The sequence below is a fragment of the Rhagoletis zephyria genome, unplaced genomic scaffold (assembly GCF_001687245.7).
Source record: "Rhagoletis zephyria isolate East Lansing unplaced genomic scaffold, Rhagoletis_zephyria_1.1 Rzeph_scaffold_01534, whole genome shotgun sequence".
In the NCBI taxonomy this organism is placed as follows: Eukaryota; Metazoa; Arthropoda; class Insecta; order Diptera; family Tephritidae; genus Rhagoletis; species Rhagoletis zephyria.
Window position 1 is genome coordinate 86,304 of NW_016158618.1, and position 19,278 is coordinate 105,581.

Consider the following 19,278-nt stretch of genomic DNA (forward strand, 5'->3'; position numbering starts at 1 on the left):
TCAGCCTAGTCTAGATATGAACCTCGTTCTAGGCATCATATCAAGGCGATACAATTAGAAGACTCCAGATGTCGCCCCGCCAGAAGAAGTTAAATATTGCGCCTAAATATATGCCATTCTACAGTGGAAATGGACGACACGCCATTTCTTTAAATAAAATTAACTGCTGCGATATGTACATAAATATGTATGTTTATACAAAACGTAAGCAAACAACATTTTGCTTGCATAGTCTTCTGTTCTCTTTCATAGCAAGTTGAATTATTTTAATAACTATTGCAAAATGTTGTACATAAAATAAAATAACACTTTTTTTAATATAAAACGCTTTTATAAATGGACTAAGAATTAAAAAAAAAAAAATGATGTAAACAAATATTTTTTAAACACAAACTTTTATTTAACCTGTACAATCAAAGGAATAAAATGAAGTAGTGTAACAAAAGATTTTTTAGCAAGAAAATTTTGTCAAAACTGCACTAAAATGAATAAAATAAAATAAGTTAAGGTCTCGTTAAAGTTACTAAAAGCCATTTAGTGAAAGGAGTTATTCAAACTCTAATGAAAATTACTAACAATTTGTACTTATTTACTTCGTTTTTAAAAACGCTTGTCGCGCGAATAGCAAACCGGCATTTAAATATCTGCATACATACATACCTAACCAATTATGCGTGTACGCTGAATTCGCCGACAAGCTTTTTTAACAACGAAGTAAATTAGTACAAATTGTTATTAATTTTCATTAGAGTTTGAATAACTCCTTTCACTAAATGGCTTTTAGTAACTTTAACGAGACCTTAACTTATTTTATTTTATTCACTTTAGTGCAGTTTTGACCAAATTTTCTTGCTAAAAAATCTTTTGTTACACTGCTTTATTTTATTCCTTTGATTATACATGTTAAATAAAAGCTTGTTTTTAAAAAATATTTTTTCACATTTTTATTTATTTTTTAATTTGTTCCTGTAACTTCGTCGTAATGGGCCCTAAATCTGCCTAAATCAGAGACCATGACGATTATAAGAAATAAAATTAAATATTGCTGCATAATTATTATTGAGCAATGGAAAAGTTGTTTTCGTCTCGCGGGACGATTATTTCAAGACGAATATTATTTACGTCTTCTCATAATAATTATATGGGGTTTTTATTTTTTTCGGCTCTCGGGACGTTTATTTTAAGAAGAATATGATTTACGTCTTCTCATAATAATTATACAGGCATTTTATTTTTTCGTCTCTCGGGACGTTTATTTTAAGACGAATATGATTTACGTCTTCTCATAATAATCATATGGGACTTTTATTGAATTAAAATTTCTTTATCGAGTTCGGAGGCTTAGGGCCGTTTACTTATCTATTTTCAAGTAATTCTATGGAATTTTCTGTAGTTAAGTTTAACTAATGAATGAAATAAATGAATAAACTATAGCTTAACACAGATATTTTAACGGCCCTTAAAGCGTTAAATATATTTATTTATAAATATACATATTAAAGGGATTTGCTTTTACGCGGTTTTGGTTCTTTGAAAAGGGTTGCCAGATGTTAGGAACTCAAATGCAAATAAGCGAGTTCGGAGATGTTTACGTAAAATATTTAACCCACCGTCACCAGATCTGCACCGAGAATTGAAGAGATTGGTATGTAGCAATGCAATACTGTTTTATTTTTCAGAAAAGGGTTGCCACATATTAGAACTTAAATTCAAATCGGCTGTAAGTGTACCCATTCTATTAAGAAAAACGTGGGACGTAAATCATATTCGTCTTGGAATAAACGTCCACAGAAACGACAAAAAAGAAAAAGCCCATATAATTATTATGAGAAGACGTAAATAATTTTCGTCTTGAAATAATCGTCCCGCGAAACTAAAAAAGATATTTCTCATAAATAATTATTATACAAAGACGAAAAAAAATTCTCTTAAAACAAGGCGAAGTTTTTGATCCTAAATATTAGGATAGTAATTATTTCCGGTCTCTGGCCTAAATTCTCAAAAAATTTTTAAAATACATTTATCAGTTTTAGTTAATTTAAACTAATTTTTAAAATACTTTAACATAAAACCCACCACTTAAAGTTTTTCAATTAAATTCGTATTTTCATTTCTTTAAATCATATTAATTGAATTGAATTCTTGAAATATAAGCAACCCAACTAAGAGGCATGTCAGTATTAAAAATTGTTCAAAACCTTTACCCATTTAGACTTATGAGGTTTTATTGGAAAGAGACTTTTATTAAATTGCAAACAAACTCATACAAAGTATGAAAGGAGAGGGTAAGATAAACGAGCATCACTCCAATTTAAGTTAAGGTGTGTTGATATTTGAAAAAAAGCGACGTGAATGAGTTATTTACAAAGGAATAAAAAGGGCAGAAAATACCTTACCAGTGATACCCCATAAGTCTAAATCGGTATATTTTTGGACCAGTGATTCAATCTTTTCTTAAGCCGATCTTTGAAAAAAGTTACAAAACAGAATCAAAAACCTCATTATTATATATGATTCCATTGACAGTTTTTTTTTTTAATTTTTATGCAGATTTTTAAGCTTAAACTGTTTGTCATCTGAGGCGACTTATTTTCAAAAATCCTTAATGGCACCATTTTTATTAATAAACAAACTTAATTTTTGGAGGTATTTTAAAATAGGTCCAGCTCAAGTAAATGTTAGTTTTTTTTCCGAAATTTTTTGGTGGAAGTCTTCAACTATAATAATAGCGATTTCGTTTCTACAAAAAATGTTGCCTTCTCATCGCCCTCTTCTTAGTGTTTGTGCGTAGAGAGCAAAGAGAATGTTGCATTTTTCGGTAGAAATGAAATCGGCATAAGTCTTATAATTCCGGCGGAAAAACTGCAACCTTTTTTGGTGATGCAGTCTAATGTACATACTACAAACATACATATGTAAATAAATGTATGATTGAGGTTCCTTATGTACGTATATATTTTATGATATTTTCTACCAAATCGACAAATATTTAGGTGGTTCACAAGGTGTACGTAAGTGCCGTATTGTGGTATGTCGAAAATTCTTTAACGGCTAAATAAATGTTCAGAGGACTTTAAACCACAACCAACTAGTTTTTAACGGTGTGAAATTTTATAATGTGACATTTATGGCAGCTTGCGAATCCCTTAAATATAGTTTCAGCTGTTTAATGTATACGCACCCTGTGAACTCCCTAATTGTTTTATCGGGTGATGTTTTATGAAAGCTTTATAACAGTTTTTAATTTTCCACACTCTACAATTGCATACAAATTGATTTAGTATGCCGCTATATTTATGTATACTATACCCATCAGCTATGTGCGACTACGGAAATTGTAATTACTTCTTTCTCCAAAATATAAAAGGATAGGAGGTGAAGAAATGAAAGCAAAAAGTAAAGCATACAAATAAAAAGTTGCAAAACTTTCGAATATAGGCCCCTACTTATTAAAAATTCACTGCGCCACATCGCGCAGATACTCAAAAGGATCTAATCGTCCTCATCCGTTCCGCGCCTCTAAACCACGACTGCAGCGCACGAATTTTCACTCGAGTGGCTCGCGGCTGGTTCCGGCGTACACAAAGGCTGCACAGCTGTATGAATGTAAGTAGCAGCAACAACAAACAAACAAAAGAGGGGAAAAGCGCGAAGAGTAGCTATGGCAACACTCTATGGCGCCATCTTTATACAATACTGCACCGTTTGTATATACTAGCTCATAGATAAGGGCATACAAGTATACAAATATACAAATATACATACTAGTTACGGTACATACTTACAAAGGTGCGTATGCTTCTCAACGGACGTGCTAGAAAACTCGAGCAGCAGCTAAGTATACATACATATTTATTTTGGGCCAGCTTAGGCTGTGCGAGCCAGATTTGTATGGAGTGGGGGTGTTTAACGCTTGCCGAGGACAGCGCACGTCCTTAACCTTTGCGTTTAGCCTTAACCCGTTTGAAACCTAGTTAGATTGACTTTTCTTTTCACCTAACTACTTACTTTCGTTTTTTTTTTTGACGGATTTCATTGCATACTTTTTCTGCCTTCATTCACTTTTTTCCTATTGTTGGTTTTTACTCAGGTTTGTTAGTGATTGTGGGGATCATCACTTTATTACCTGCTTTTCTTCTTTTGCTTTTGTTCGGACTTTTATGCAATATTATTGCTGCGAGTTATTTTAATCTCTGCAGATGTTTGTGTGTACATATATGTGTGTACACATTGTATATGTATGTACTCACTAAACAAGCAGTAAGTACCAGAGATTGATTTTCAGAAGAAGTTTGACTGCATGTAGCCCTATTTTTTGTTAGAACGTGTTTTAATGAGAAATAATCATGTCACATTGTGCAATTTTCATACATTTTTAATCAGTAATTCTATTTGAGATAATTTCAATGAAAAGTTACACAACTACTCAACAAACACCAGGTGGGCTGTGGAAACCACCTGCCATATTACCAGGCAAACTTGGCCAAACATTTATGTAAAGCGATCCATAGCTCTTACTCGGCTGGACCGTTCCTCTCTCAGATTAGTAGTCGGTGTAATCACCGGACACTGCCTGAAGGGCTCACACGGTAAAAGGTTTGGAATTTCTGTGGGGTATTGCAGATACAATACGACGTACGATAATGAAATTTACTAAATGTTAATTTATACCAGAAATTAGACGAAATATCATTCATAAAAAGGGCACAAATAATAAAGGACCTAAGACAAGAAATTTACAACTCAAAAAATCTATGAGGATATTCTGTGAAGCAAAGCCGGTCACAATGTGCACACTGTTTAGTTTTTCCTTCCTGTTTTCACACCAATGCGTGAGGCCCTATATAACAATTTTCTAATTTCGCAAATTTACCAAAATTAAAGAAGACTTTAAATGCTTGACTGCTATACCTAAACAAAAACGTCGCCGTTGTCTGGCTGTCAAAAAATTCTCATGACCATACAATTTGTATCAAGCATACTGTAATGGCACCTCTGATAGGTATGCACATGAATTCGCCGTGACATCACTAATACATGGTTGACAGTTTTGTATCGATGGAAGCTACATTCCACAACAGCCTAGGTTAAGTGTAAAATAGAAAACTCTGTTCAATATACATATAACTCCCGACTAGTACGCACGTAAATAAAAGTCATTTATAAAACGTATAAAACCAATTTGGTTTTAGATTGAATGGTAGCGTGGCGTGGAGCGTTTTGCCTCTAAGGCTTAAAAGGGTGTGCAGAATTGCTTTTGAAGGAAGCCACGTAAATTTAAGTGCAGTACTTCGTGAGTACTTCGAAATAACGCGGCGTCAACGCTGAGCGGTTGGAAAATCCGATTTTGACAGGGCGTTAGGAAATGAAATTGGCTGCAGAAAACGGCGAAACTGTAATTTCTGACGTAGAGTTGCCGCTTTTGTTCAGGTATGGCACTTCAGAACTCACGCTAGGTGTCAGAAAACGCGGCACCCAACGCATTTGTTTAGGTATGGCAGTTAGGGTACGTTCACACAGGATGAGTTGTTAACGAAGATCTTCGTTTTTCTAACTTTAGTCACACATTTGCCACGCCCATTTCTAGGGGTTTGTCGCCTTAAAGAAAAATCCTGCCCTACATTATATCGGAATCCGCAATAAAATTTAAATTTTTGCAAAAACCCGATTTTAAACACCTTGCTTAAAACATCTTGTCATGAGTTTTCGAAAATAAATTATAACAAATTGTTGACTCTCACAAAATAACCCATCTTATCATCAAAAAAAGTAAGTGCGCCTGGGCCATACTGGAGAAGTGGAACTTGCGTTACATACATTTCGTCGTTTAACGTAAAAAACCGCGTATCGTCATTATGCAAAACCGCGTAACTAACATTTTTTGCCAAAAATTGGATTTGATCGCACAAGCTCTTGGCTCAATCATTATCCATTCTTCCTGAAATATACTAGCCAAAAATGCGATTGCTTTATAAAAAAAGAACCATTTTGAAATATGAGTTTTTTTACTCTCTAGAAACTAATTTATGCAACCTCACATATGCGGTTTTGCATAATCTTGATACGCGGTTTTGTACTTTAAACGACGATATATATTTTGTCTCATAACGAATATACATACATACATATATATGCTTTATCTAAAGGATATATTTTTTGCTTTCTTTCTATCTAGGTCCAATTACATTTATGTTATTCTGTTTTCCTTTATCTTTATTTTTGTTATGGATATATTTATCGATATTTTTATCGTTTTTATTATATGCATTTTGCTGATATTTTTATCGAGTTTCTAATAGATTTTGCTACCAATTTTATTAATTTTGCTATCGAAATTTTTATCGAACTTTTCATCGATTTTGTTATCGATATTTTTATCGGTTTTTTTATCGATATTTTTTTTTGGATATTACTATCGATTTTGTTATCAATGGAGTATATAGATAATATCGATAAAAATATTGATAACAAAGTCGATAAAAATATCTATAACAAAATCGATAAATATCGATAACACAATCGATAAATATCGATAAAAAATCGATAATCAGTGATAACGAAATCGATAGATATCGATAACAAAATCGATAAATAACGATAACAAAACCGATAAACATCAATAACAAAATCGATAAATATAGATACCAAAATCAATAACAAAATCGATAAAAAATATCGCTGACAAAATAGCTAAAAATATCGATAACCAATCGATAACAAAATTGATAAACATATGGAATATTATATCGAAAAGTTCCGAAAATATCGATAGCAAAATTTATAACAACATCGATAACAAATTCGATAAAAAATCGATAAATAAAATATCGATAACAAGACCGATGAAAATATCGATTATTTTATCGATAAGTCCCGAGAATCCCGAAAATCTCTAAAATGCCAAAATAGTTCCCAGAATGAGTCTTTGTGTCACTATCTTTATTCTTTTCTCTATAATTACCTTTATTTTAATCTTCCTTCCTCTATCTTCATCTTATCTTTTATCGGTATCCTTATCCTCATCTTTTTGTTTACATTTATCTTTGTTTTTACTTTTATGTTTATCATTTTCTTCATCTACATATTTCCCCTCACCTTTGCCCTTATATATATAAGTAAAGTGTTTAAATTTTTCTTGGTCTTCATTTTTGCCTTTATCTTTACGCATCTTTGTTTTTGTTTTTATTTTTACCTTTACCTTTATCCATTTCTTTATCTATGTACGTACTCACCTTTACTTTCATTCATGTATTGGTCTTTTTCTAAGTGTTATTCTTTAACCTTTTATTAGCAAGTTTTTGTTAAATTAATACCATACACTCAAGAAGCACTTGTTTCAGCCCCAACCATTTCCGATGCACCTTTTCCGTGTGCGATTTCCGGAGAATTTGCTAATTTACTCCCAACCAACCAATCGCTGCTAAAGAAGTTTCACTTCAAAAATATTTTAAAAGTAGTCCTTGAAACCATGTTTTTTATAAAACTATGTTTTTTTATAGAGAATTACGATGGTGAAATTTTAAATCCCTGATTTACTGGTCTTCAATATGGAAACCAACTTCAAACAGTTCAACTGTTAATAGCTAATAAGTTAGCTTTAGGACAATCATGACTATCTTACATATATAAATGTTAAGCTCATTTCTTTAGCTTTAAAACGACGTCTCTACCTTGAGCAGAACCTTAGATATAACGATTTGAAAAATTACATGATTAGTCAGAATCCCGATAAAATCCAAACTCTGACAAATCATATCTCCGAAAAAAAAAATTAAAAAAAATTTCCTCGAATAGCTTATTTCATGTATAGAACTCATAAAAAAATTTGAAGCGAATCGAAAGTGTGACACCAAATTGGGTGTCCGATATGAAAAAGATTGCCTCATATACATAAATATGTAGATATGTACAAAAGGAACTTACACCTTAACTGAAATATCAACTTTTCTCCACCAAGGTTTCATATTGAAAAAAAAAAAAATTTGTTGCATGTAAGTGTTTTATTAGAGTTGCCAAAAATTTGCGTGCTAATTAAAAAATAAAGCATAATCAAAAAGGCTGAGCCCGCGTGACCCCATTCGCCGCAGTGAACAAATTAAATCACAAGGATACTGGGCGTCTGCAGCAAGAAAACTGGAAACGCAAACAAAATTTCAGAGAGCCGTGCGATTGCAAAAAAACCGCTAAAAATGCGTTAAAAAGCGGCAACGAAGTTATAGTGAGAAGTGCACAGAAAAGCAGTATGTGAACGGATATGAAAAGGGCATGGGCAAATTAAAATATTGTCTATGTAGCATGAATGACGAAGCAAATGGCAAGCACTGGCTGCCAAGTGTGTCATGAAACCAACAAACGGCGATGTGAATAACGGCGTGAATGGCAAACAAAAAATACGAATAAAAGAGAAAAGCAAAGCAATGAGGGCACCGTCAGCTGGCAAACTGATGCAACCGAATAGGAGAACCGAGATAATAGTTGGCTTTGGAATAAGTACAAAAGCCAAAAGCTAAAAGAGCATAGAGCTATGACTGCACATTTGACACGACACAGAAACGCAGTTTGGAAATGTCGATAATGATGAGTATGCTCCCACAAATTAGATATAATGGTCCGATGCAGCGGTGCAGTGTTAACAAAATGTAGTTCCATGTGTGTGTACATTAGGGTGGTGCATGTGAAAAAGTAACGTCGGAACTTCAATGCTCCCACCCCCTAGGATTGTTCTATATAGAAAAAAACATACCCATATTTTTTTATTTTCAAAAAATATTTAGGGGTCGCTCAAAGTTTTCCATGTATTTTATATGAAAAAAAACAACCTTTCGTAGAAATGGTATAGAATTCTTAATGATCAATATTTTCCAATTGAAAATGTCTGTTTCTCTTCGGGAGTCTCCCGATAATAATACCCAAATGTTTATTTAACCATTTTTAATAGTAAATACATTATATAAGTCCGCCAAAGACCACAGAATTTGCAATGTGGGGGACAAATAAAAAACTTTTAGTTTTAAAAATGGCTAAAAAACTATTGACAATTACTATCGGAAGTCTCATGAAGAAAACCCGAATTTACCGATTGAAAAATATTGATTTTCAAGAATTCTACACCATTTTCCCGGGGAGTGTCTATTCCCAATTTTTCCAGTGTCAGCAGTGTCACAAGTGTACCAGTGTCGGAAGTTCTCGGCTCCGCGAGTGTCACCTGTGTGGCCAGTGTCGCCAGTGTCGCCAGTGTCACCAAGGTCGCCATATATATAACATATATTTATCGTCGTTTCAAGTACAAAATTGCGTATCAACGAAATGCAAAACCGCTTATATTTGGTTGCATAAATTATTTTCTAGAGAGTAAAAACACTCGAATTTCAAAATGGTTCTCTCTTAAAGCAATCGCATTTCTGGAGCGTATATTTCATATAAGGATAAGGATTTAGCTAAGAGTTTGTGTGAGCAAATCCAATTTTTGGTAAAAAATGTTAGTTACGAGGTTTTGCAGAACGACGATAGATGGTTTTGCACTTTGAGCATTGAAGCGTAGTGGTATCAGGCGTGCAAAATGCATTGACTTCATAATCACTCATTCGAAATTTTGTAAGCAAGTCACTATTTTGTCGATAACGATATTTCACCAGAGATTGAGTCAACCAAGCTTTGAGCAGCCGGCGCTTAGACTTTTAAAAAGGTTGCAACGCACTTCAAAATATTTTCAATTACTACGCTCTTACCAGCCAGATGGAGGTATATATTACATTTACCATAGTTTAAATTGAGTTTGATTTTTTTTTTAACAGGTAGCATTTTCCAAACCATTTTGTTTGACACCCATTTTGCATTAACTCATTTAACTTTTGAAATGATTTGAATAAATCTTATTTTTGAAAGGGTGGCAACTATTTTCGAAAAACTAAAACTTCACGGCACATCTACAGGCCAAGCCCGTTAAATTGACACCCCATTTTTGAAAATCGAACGAACGGTGCAAATCTGATGACCTGGACAAAAAATTGCTTCGCGTTTTAAAAATATAGATTATAAAAAATATGTATAAATAAATGGGTGGCAATCTTCGTTCAAATATTTCTGTTTGAAAGCTATTTCAGCTCTCTTTTATTTGGTACCAAATTTGTTTGATTTGGATAAGCGATTTGTTTACTATTACGAAAGGACTTTTATTTCGGACTTAAAAAAATATTTGCCTAATTTTAACGTTTATTGCTGCACTTAAAAAATAAGAGTCCGGGTCGACTGACTATTTTATTTGAAATAAAATAAATGTCCAAAGATAACTTTTTTCTAAGGACTTTTATTATAAAAGTCCCGGCCCCGGTGTAAAAGAAACCGCACAGTTTTTATTGAAAAATATTTTTTTGTTGGATTTATTGCATTTTCAATAGAGCATAAACCATTTTATCATAAATACATACACATAAATAAGTTTTGTTTGTAACATAAAAATACTATTTAATTTTAAGCTGGCCTGCTGCAAACCTGCGATGCAGCAGACTATTTATTTCTTTCGGTTTTAAGTTTTAATAGCCAGTCAGTAGCTTATGTGGGCAGATCAATCACAAAATAATTTTATCAAACAATTTTCAATCAATTCAATAAATTAGATGCATTTCAATTCACTCGAACAAGGAGCGATTTTCCAATCTGGGAATCCTAAACCCCAAATTATATTTTTAATGATGAATGGTATTTAACGCAGACAATTCATTAGAAACGATTACAAGGAATTTAATATCGTTTAAGAAAAAAATTTGCTTATAAAATATTTCTAAGAAAAAGACTTCTTTTGTTGTAGTTCCCAGAAATATAAGATTTTCCAGTGCAGCGGAAATGTACTATTACGTACAAAAATTATGGGCCAAAGATTTAACTACGATAGTTTCAAAAATGTCTCCTTATCACTTCACCTGGTAGAATTCCACATATAATTGGAAGTGTGAAGAGTACAGAAACAAAATGAAACAAAACAAATTTTTAAAAGAATTTGAAATATGAAAGATTTTCCAGCATCTAAATATGTAGATTCCGCGAACTAGAATGATTTTTCTATTTGACATCTACTTTTTCCAGACTAGATGCGAAGACGGCGTTTAGATTTTCTAGAGTATTTAATTTTTCCAGGATTTTTTTAATCCACTCTTTGCACCCTACTCTTCTTCTTTGTTAATTTTCATCCTTCCGAAGAGGACCTTCCCAATTCTGACAGAGCAGATGGTATTGCTAAACGCTCAACGATGAGGTCCAATCAGTTCATTGACGGTGTGTTTCAGTCTTTCACACAATACACTCGATAATATCTTGTAACCTATGCTTAGAAGGCTTATCCCGCTGTAGCATTTCTTGTGGATTGGGCAGAGCACAATTAAATTCCAGTCGTCGGGCATGCGTTCATCTGACCATATTCTGCTCAAGAGTTGATGTCTTACTTGAATAGCTCAGCTGGCAGGCTGTCAGCTCTCCAGCAGCTTGGTTGTTTTTCAGCCGCGAAATCGCTATTCGCGATCCTTTCCTCCTTCTTTCGTCTTCTCCACTACTTCAAGGGCTGCTGCCATTCAATAGGTTGGAAAAGTGTTCCCTCCATAATTTAAGCACTTTCTGGATATCAGTATCTAGGTCGCCATTATTGTTCTTACAGGAGTTCGCCCTAGTCTTGAAACCTTACCTTAGTCCCTAACTCTCTGATATACTTTCGGGTGTCTTTCCTGTCGCCCAGCATTTCATTGGTTTAACGTATCGGGAGCAAAACCCAGCGCACGCGAGGCTTTAAGCCTTCTCACTTTAGCTCGCTCCCAAATGGGTATTCGTTAATGATGTTAACTGCGACCAAAACCGTAAGTAAAAAAAAAATTATTTTTATGGGAGCTCACAATCATTTATTTTTAACATTTTATTTTAATTTGTTTTTGTTATTTTTTTTGCCTTATAATAATTGTATTCAACAATTTATATTGAGCTCGAGGCCATTTTTTAAATGAAAATTTATTGTGAAAAAGCAACAACAATTTGAAAAAATGGTAGAAGTGATAGCTATTTCGGAAATCATCAGATTTCCTCATCAGACTTCTTTCAGTAGGATTCGAACCGACGATCCCACTGACTCAGCCAGTTGCCCATGCCCCGTGCTAAGTACGCCTTGTAAATTATCGTTTGCTTTTTTCCCACTTTTTCATTTTTGTAAAGCCAACACAATCAAGCTCAGCTATTCCACTGCTATTCACACTTGATCATGTGGTTGTTGGTTTTGTTGGCTTTTGCTAATAATTCTATTTTTAGATTGTTTAACTTTAGGTGTGCTCGTCCTATGATGATTTCCGAAATAGCTATCACTTCTACCATTTTTTCAAATTACTGTTGCTTTTCCACAATAAATTTTCATTTAAAAAACGGCCTCGAGCTCAATATAAATTGTTGAATGTTTTATTTTAATAAATTAGTGGTTAACAGAGGCACTTCCATTAGAATTACCATTGTCAAAGAGCGCTGATCTTTAGCTCTAAAGCTATACATTATTTATTGATATGGTTCTGTATTAGAGCAGAATAAGGGACATTACAAAAAAAAGGCCTTTGAGAAATAATATATAAGATTTGTGTACAAATAACAGGGAGAGAAAAGTTACTAGATGCATGTGCGTTCTTGATTTTGCAACAACTGAAAATTCAAGAGGATTTACAACATATGAACGTAGTTGTATTTTATTCTTAAGTATGTATGTGCACTAGGCGACAAATATAATATTCACAATTATTTTCCAGAACATTTTTTTGCATTAAATATTTAATATAAACCATGTAAATGACAGTTTCACACAACTTTTATTCAGATTTTGTAGAAAATTTTCGAGCATGCAGTTTTGTAGCACATTCAATTTTCAAGTCGCTAAAAATTACCGTTGATTTTACAATTTTTTTTGATGGTGAGTGTTGTGCATTTTCTTCCATAATAGATCTTGATAATGCATTAAAATTGAATTGGCTACAAAAGTGCGTACTAGAAATTTTCTAGAAAGAAAATTTTTTGTTTTTTTTTAAATTTTATATAAAGTGTGAAGCCTTGTTGTTGTATATCGTTTGTATTATAGAATGAACCTTATTTTCATAAATAATTCTTACAAAACTTGTTCACTGTGTGCATAAGAAAAAGGTCAACACTTTCATTTGTCGCCTAGTGTAACATAGCAACTGTTTGTTACGTTTGGTGCAACTTTTAATGTGCGTAAAGTCGTCTTATATCTGCAAAGTAATAAAATGCTGAATAAAAGACCGACTGAAATTCTAAGCTTTAACTGCATATATTTAAAACACTTCTGGGAAGAGTTCCGTCATTGTATTTACATTCATACAAAAGGATTTCTGCATGTATGTATGTACATTTGTTGGCTGTTTATAGTTTTAATGTTCTCCAGGCGTATGCAGATTTTTAATAACAGATATGAAATGTAAAAAAAAAAATATTTTATGTACTTACAGTATTTATGCACTCACATACATATACATATCCACAAGCTGGCTTGACAAGTGGTCAGTGACACAGCTGGCGCTCGTCTGGCACTTTCACACACACACACAAACGCAAATTGCAAATAAACTTGACAATAATTTCACTGCTAAACAAATTCTATAGAAATGCGAGAAGTAAAAGATAAAACGCACTGACTTGTCATACACTTAAGCGCACATTTTTCATATATTTTATGAGCTGCACATTATTACTGCATATTACACATTTTCTGTACTCTTTTCTCTAAAACATTCTGCGCTTGTGTGCGCGTTTGTGTGCCTATAAACGCGCAATAAAATATGCGCCAGCTGTCCTCACTACGTTTCGCTGGGCTTGCATTGTTCGTAACCGCAGCGGCCTCGCAATTTGTCAACGGAACTTTGCTTTTTTGTGCTTTTATTTATTTTTGTTTACTTTTTTTTTCTATTACATGAGCTCGTTTCGTTTTGTTATATGTATGTATGTGTACATTTTTGTTTTATGACCGTCACCGCCAAGGATTATTTTTTTAGTACCGATTTTGTTGGTTGACCTGCTTTTCGCAGAGGTTTATTTTTATTATTTTGCCTTAAATCATTCTACTTGAGTTCTATCAAAGTAATAAAATGTTACTTTTGTTTATCTTCAATTAATTTAAATAGACGGGCATAGGTACGGTGACCAGCTTTCTGTGGGGAAAAATCGGGATATTTCTAATGGAACTTTGTCGGCAGAATAAAAACACAAAATATACATATTTTAATGCAGTTTTTTTTTTTAATAAAATGCAACAATTATTATAAAAATATTACTAAAATCCGTGAGTTTTTAAGGACACTACCACATATATTTTCTTTAATTTAACTAAATTTTCATTCCCGTGATTTTTTTTTTGGAAAAATCTTCAATAGAAGATAGGGCATGTGCAAACGGCTATGCTATTTATTTGCCTCATCATCACCAAATATTGACGATTGATCTTTTTTTACTTCTAAGAAATGCATAAATAAAATACTTTCAATCGTGGTTAATCGGTATTAAAGTGAAAAATCGGGACGCTTATACGCACCGAATTATTACAAAATATTCAGCGGAATAACTTTCCTTAAATCCAGTCCCGCTGAAATGGGTACGAATGGTCACCATTGCCATAGGCATAAATTATGTAATATTAGGAAACGTTATATATGTATGCATGAGCACACATTTATTTGTGTACATTAGTACCTACATCAATGCGAAAAATCGAGACCATTACGGAAAAAAAATTTCTTTGCCAGCGAAAAGATTATAAAATGGGATGACAGCTAAGCGAGCTAATGTATATATGTATGTAGCTTTCAGATATGTGTACTTACATACATATGTATGTGTGAAAATATGGCGGCCGGTGTGGTGTAGTGGTTGGCAGTGCGCGCTACCATTCTGCAGGGCCTGGGTTCTAGCCCGGTTCAACCCAACATAAAAAAAAGTGATAATAAAAGTTTTTTTTTTTTAAAGCCGGCAATGACAAACGTCCGAGCGTATTTCTGCATTGAAAAACAGCTTCTCATAAGAATATATTCGCTTTTTGGAGCCGGCTGAAAACTGTAACAACTGACTGAACTGTACAATGACGTCTACTCAGACTATGGAGATGAAGAGTCCATTCAAAGATCTTTTGGGTGTTTGTAAAATCCGATTTGTTGATAAATAAAGTTAGTTTCATAGTCTTATAAAGTGTATCTGCTTATTCATGCTCAATTTTTTTTCTGGGCATTGTGTATACTTCGGAAACCTAAGGAAATACTCGTTTTCAGGAATTTTAAATAAGAGTTAAAGAATTCAACTTTAAAATGCGAGTTGAAATGTCACAAGCGTCATCGTGAAATGAAGCAAATAAAGCTTTTTCGCAAAAAAAAAATAATAATAATACTTCGAATTAAATTTAAAAAGTTAAACCTTATTGCACATGCACGCCTCATTTTTGAATAACGAACGAGTGGTCTAGATTTGATGACCTGGACAAAATTTCCCATTACGTATTATAGATTGAACTTTTTCGAGCATATTCACGGATACAATTCTTACCTATTCGTCCTTGCCACCCAACAAATTTTAAAATTTTACAGAATTTTCTCTTTGATTTACAAGGTCTCACTTCGAATACCATCAGAGGCAACATGGTAAAATGATAACAATTTTTTTTTGTGTCTTCGAAATATGGAAGGCCACTGTGAAGTGCAGAACGAAAGCGTGTTCAAACGAAAAATGTGGACCTTGAAGTTCCTTATGCCAAATGCATTTTAAAGTAGTTGAATTCAAATGTAGAGTCGGATAATTGCCTTGCTCCTAGGTATTCACCATGTTAATAAAGAAAGTTTCTTACAAGAAAAAAGGCAGATTTCCAACCACTTGTAGTTCGTAAAAAAGTACTTTTTAAATTGCGTTTAAAGTACTTCCATTTCCGACTGGGTAGGTATACCATGCGTATGTATGTCTATGGGCATATACATACATATTTGGATGGACATTCATTTTCACGTGTCTGCAAACTTATACAAACGTGTATATGTGTGTATGTATGTATGTAAATGTCCTGAGTTGGTCGCTGGCTTGCCCATAATCTCGTGTTCATTGCTCACAAATTGAAACAGTAAAGATGAGTAAGTAAACATTTTCATAGGCTCGCCATTCATTAGTCTACTTAAATTTTTGTTGAATCAATTTGTTTAACAACATGTTGCTGGTTAATGCTGCAGGGAGCTGGAATTCAGTAACATGTTGACAAGAGCTAAGGTTTTGAGAAGGTACACCATTCTGAATTTCAAGACTTCAATTAATAATGGCATGATAAATTTTAGCAAAGGATATTGGCTTATGATTGAATATCAAATGTATTCACGACGGGTATTTCAGCTAGGTTTTCCGTTAATTTAGTAGCGTTCGTAGTAATAACTTTCCTCTAATTACTAGAGAGCATTGGTTTTTTCTTGGATAACCGCAGTTAATTTTTTAGTGAAACTTATTAGGGAGCTTCGGAGATGTTTGTGTTAAACATTCGACGCCATGGTGAGAGGGTAATGTTGTGAACGCGTGGATAAGAAGGAAACGGCTGCTCCAACGTCCAGGAAAACGCAGAGGAAAAGGCAAGGATGAAAAAAAATCGAACCAAATGGAATGTGTAGAACTTGTTAAAATTCGCTATTTAATTGGCAACATAGTTCAATGCCGTTCGGAGTGCCAACTATCTTGACCGATCCTGGTAAATATAGTGTTATTTGTGACGATGATTTTCAAAATCAAGATAAAAAGCAAAAAAGAAGGAAACTTAGCAAAAAAAGGAGACAAAAAAATAAAATAGCTCAATAAATAAATTATTTTCTCTTTAAAATATTTTTTGAGGTATTTGAAACCTCATCACGACTGAGTTTTTTTTTTAATAAAGACCTCTAATAATTTATATGAAAAACTTCAATGAAATTAAAAAAATGGCCTACAGCGCCATCTAGCGCAGAGATAATAAAAATCACAATTCGAGGCATTAAATTTTTTAGAGATTTTGGCGTGGATGACATGACATGTTTGTTTATTATCTATTTCGAGGCAGGAAAAAAACTTGGCTTTTTGTACAAAAAAAAAATTTAAAATTGAGTTTGACTCTTATTCCTTCTTGGCATAGATTTTTTGTTTTAACATTATAGAGAATTTTACGTTGGTGGCATGAAGTTTTTACCTGAGAACATCCAAATTAGCTTTTTGCGGGGTTTATTGAAGCAAGGGTCAAAACGACCCTTGAAGGCGGGAGCTAATGGGTTAAAACGTTCTAAGAAAATATTTTCCATGAAATTTTACTATATATGCCGTAACCATTAATTTCGCTCAGATATATATTTTAACCATTTTTTTACACATCTTTGAAAACTTAGGCCGGGACATGAAAACTTTAGTATTTAGGCCATGTGGGGGTGAATACATAGATCTTGCTTAGGTCTCTAATTTAAACGAAACAATTAAGAATTGGGTCCCCAAATATTACCGTGCCCAAATTCTTTTTTTTTCGCCAGCCTTAGCACTTCGCATCCATAACGTATTCTCTTGGGTGGTGTAGCAAAATTTAATTTTTGGTGTCATTGTGTGTGTGAACGCATTTGGCTTTGTTATTTACCTTAAACATTTTTACTCGAACTTATATGGTTTCTTAATTGTTCTCCTAAACTTTAATTAAATAAAACTTGGTTATAAACTTCGTTATTGACGTTCAATTTCATAATATAATTATCTTATTATTTTTTCTGGATTGTGTTTTACCATCAGCCAACCCCGCCCTCTCCACTAAGTCACCCACTTGCTCGGTTTTTTGTTGCCTCCCCCTTTTTCGTAGGTTTGCCAATTGTGTTGGTGGTTGTTGCAAGTACGTACGCATGAAAATCAGAGTTGGATCTAGCATTAAATTTTTCGTTAGTCTGTGAAGTACCTTGCATGACACCGTCAAAGAAAAAAGAAATAATTAAAAATTAACGCATTTAATAAGCTATAAAACTGCATACCAAAACTTATTCTAGAATTTAAAGTTAAAGTGCTTGGAATTGGGATGAAAATTTTGTGGATTTTATTTTTTATTTTTTACAAAGTCTGAAATTTAGATTTATATGGTATTTGTTAGATAAAGAGCCATGCTTTTATACTAAAATAATTAACCTTGAAAAAAGCAAAAGAAAAGTAGTCAAAACTGGTAAAAATTTTGATGTGCTATCTTTTGTGGAGGGGTGCAGATTTAGTAAATAATTAAATAAATAAATAAATAAATATATCACCCGTATGCAGGAGGAAAGTAATAATTCAATGAGGTTTTCTTTAACTTCATTAAATTGCAATAAATGACTAGCAATTGAACGTGGTGTACAGTAAATTTTTCAAATATAACTAGCCACTGCCGATTAAAAAGTTAGCATTTATTTTTAGCCAAATCATATTAAAGCAAACCGCCACAAACGGATTACATCATAATATTTTCAATTAACTTAAGAATAAAATATATATGGGCCATTCCAGGGTACAATTTGTGTGGCTCTGCGCAAAATTATAGAGACCAAACGTTATTTTTAGGAGGTGCAAAGTTGGTTGTTTTCTGTAGAATCGAAAGTTATGTGACGCTTATAAATTGCAATTTTTCGGTACTAATCACCATTGTGCGACCACTCTCCAGAAAATAACTAAAGATCGCTATTTAGATCTACCATTTGCAGGCCTGTTCCGCGTTGGTAAAAAAATTTTTGTTAGCGATAAATAAAGTTCCTGGTAATTTTTTAACCCCTTTCCTACTGATAAATTTTGTTACCATCTCATAAGCAGGTAACAGAATATTGCCCCGTGAAATATGCAACAGCAGAATTTATACAAAACTTCATAGCTAAGTAGCTTGTAATTGCGGCTACAAGAAGTGGTGTTTTTTTTTGGTAACAAAATTTTCCGGTGTCAAAATATTTGGTAACAAGCAGATTAAGCCTGTTATCCTGGAAAGTTAAATTCGAACGTACGCACATGGCGTATGAGTAACATTTTAATATCCACTGAGTAACTCATACGCCGTGTATGTGCATACGTTCGAATATAACTTTTCCGTATAAGTGGATCCGCCATTTTGAATATCTACTTTGAGTTCAGATTCGTAATCAGTGACCTTAATAAATATCTCCCAATTGTAATCTTTTATGCGTATCTAATCGATTTTATTTTTTTGCCGCCATATTAGGTCTGCCATTTTTAATTTTTCCAAACTGACTTCAGATTCATTCGCGATTCATA

The 19,278-nt window shown here is 33.3% G+C and overlaps 1 long non-coding RNA gene across 1 annotated transcript; it reads right to left on the reverse strand.

Moving 5' to 3' along the window:
- Positions 1–2,588: 2,588 nt before the first annotated feature.
- On the reverse strand, positions 2,589–18,137 carry LOC108364333 (uncharacterized). The gene is made up of 4 exons (XR_001847746.1): positions 17,993–18,137; positions 6,066–6,076; positions 5,080–5,082; positions 2,589–2,601 (listed from the first exon to the last, which is right to left on the reverse strand). It is a non-coding gene; the product is annotated as an uncharacterized LOC108364333 (long non-coding RNA).
- Positions 18,138–19,278: the final 1,141 nt, after the last annotated feature.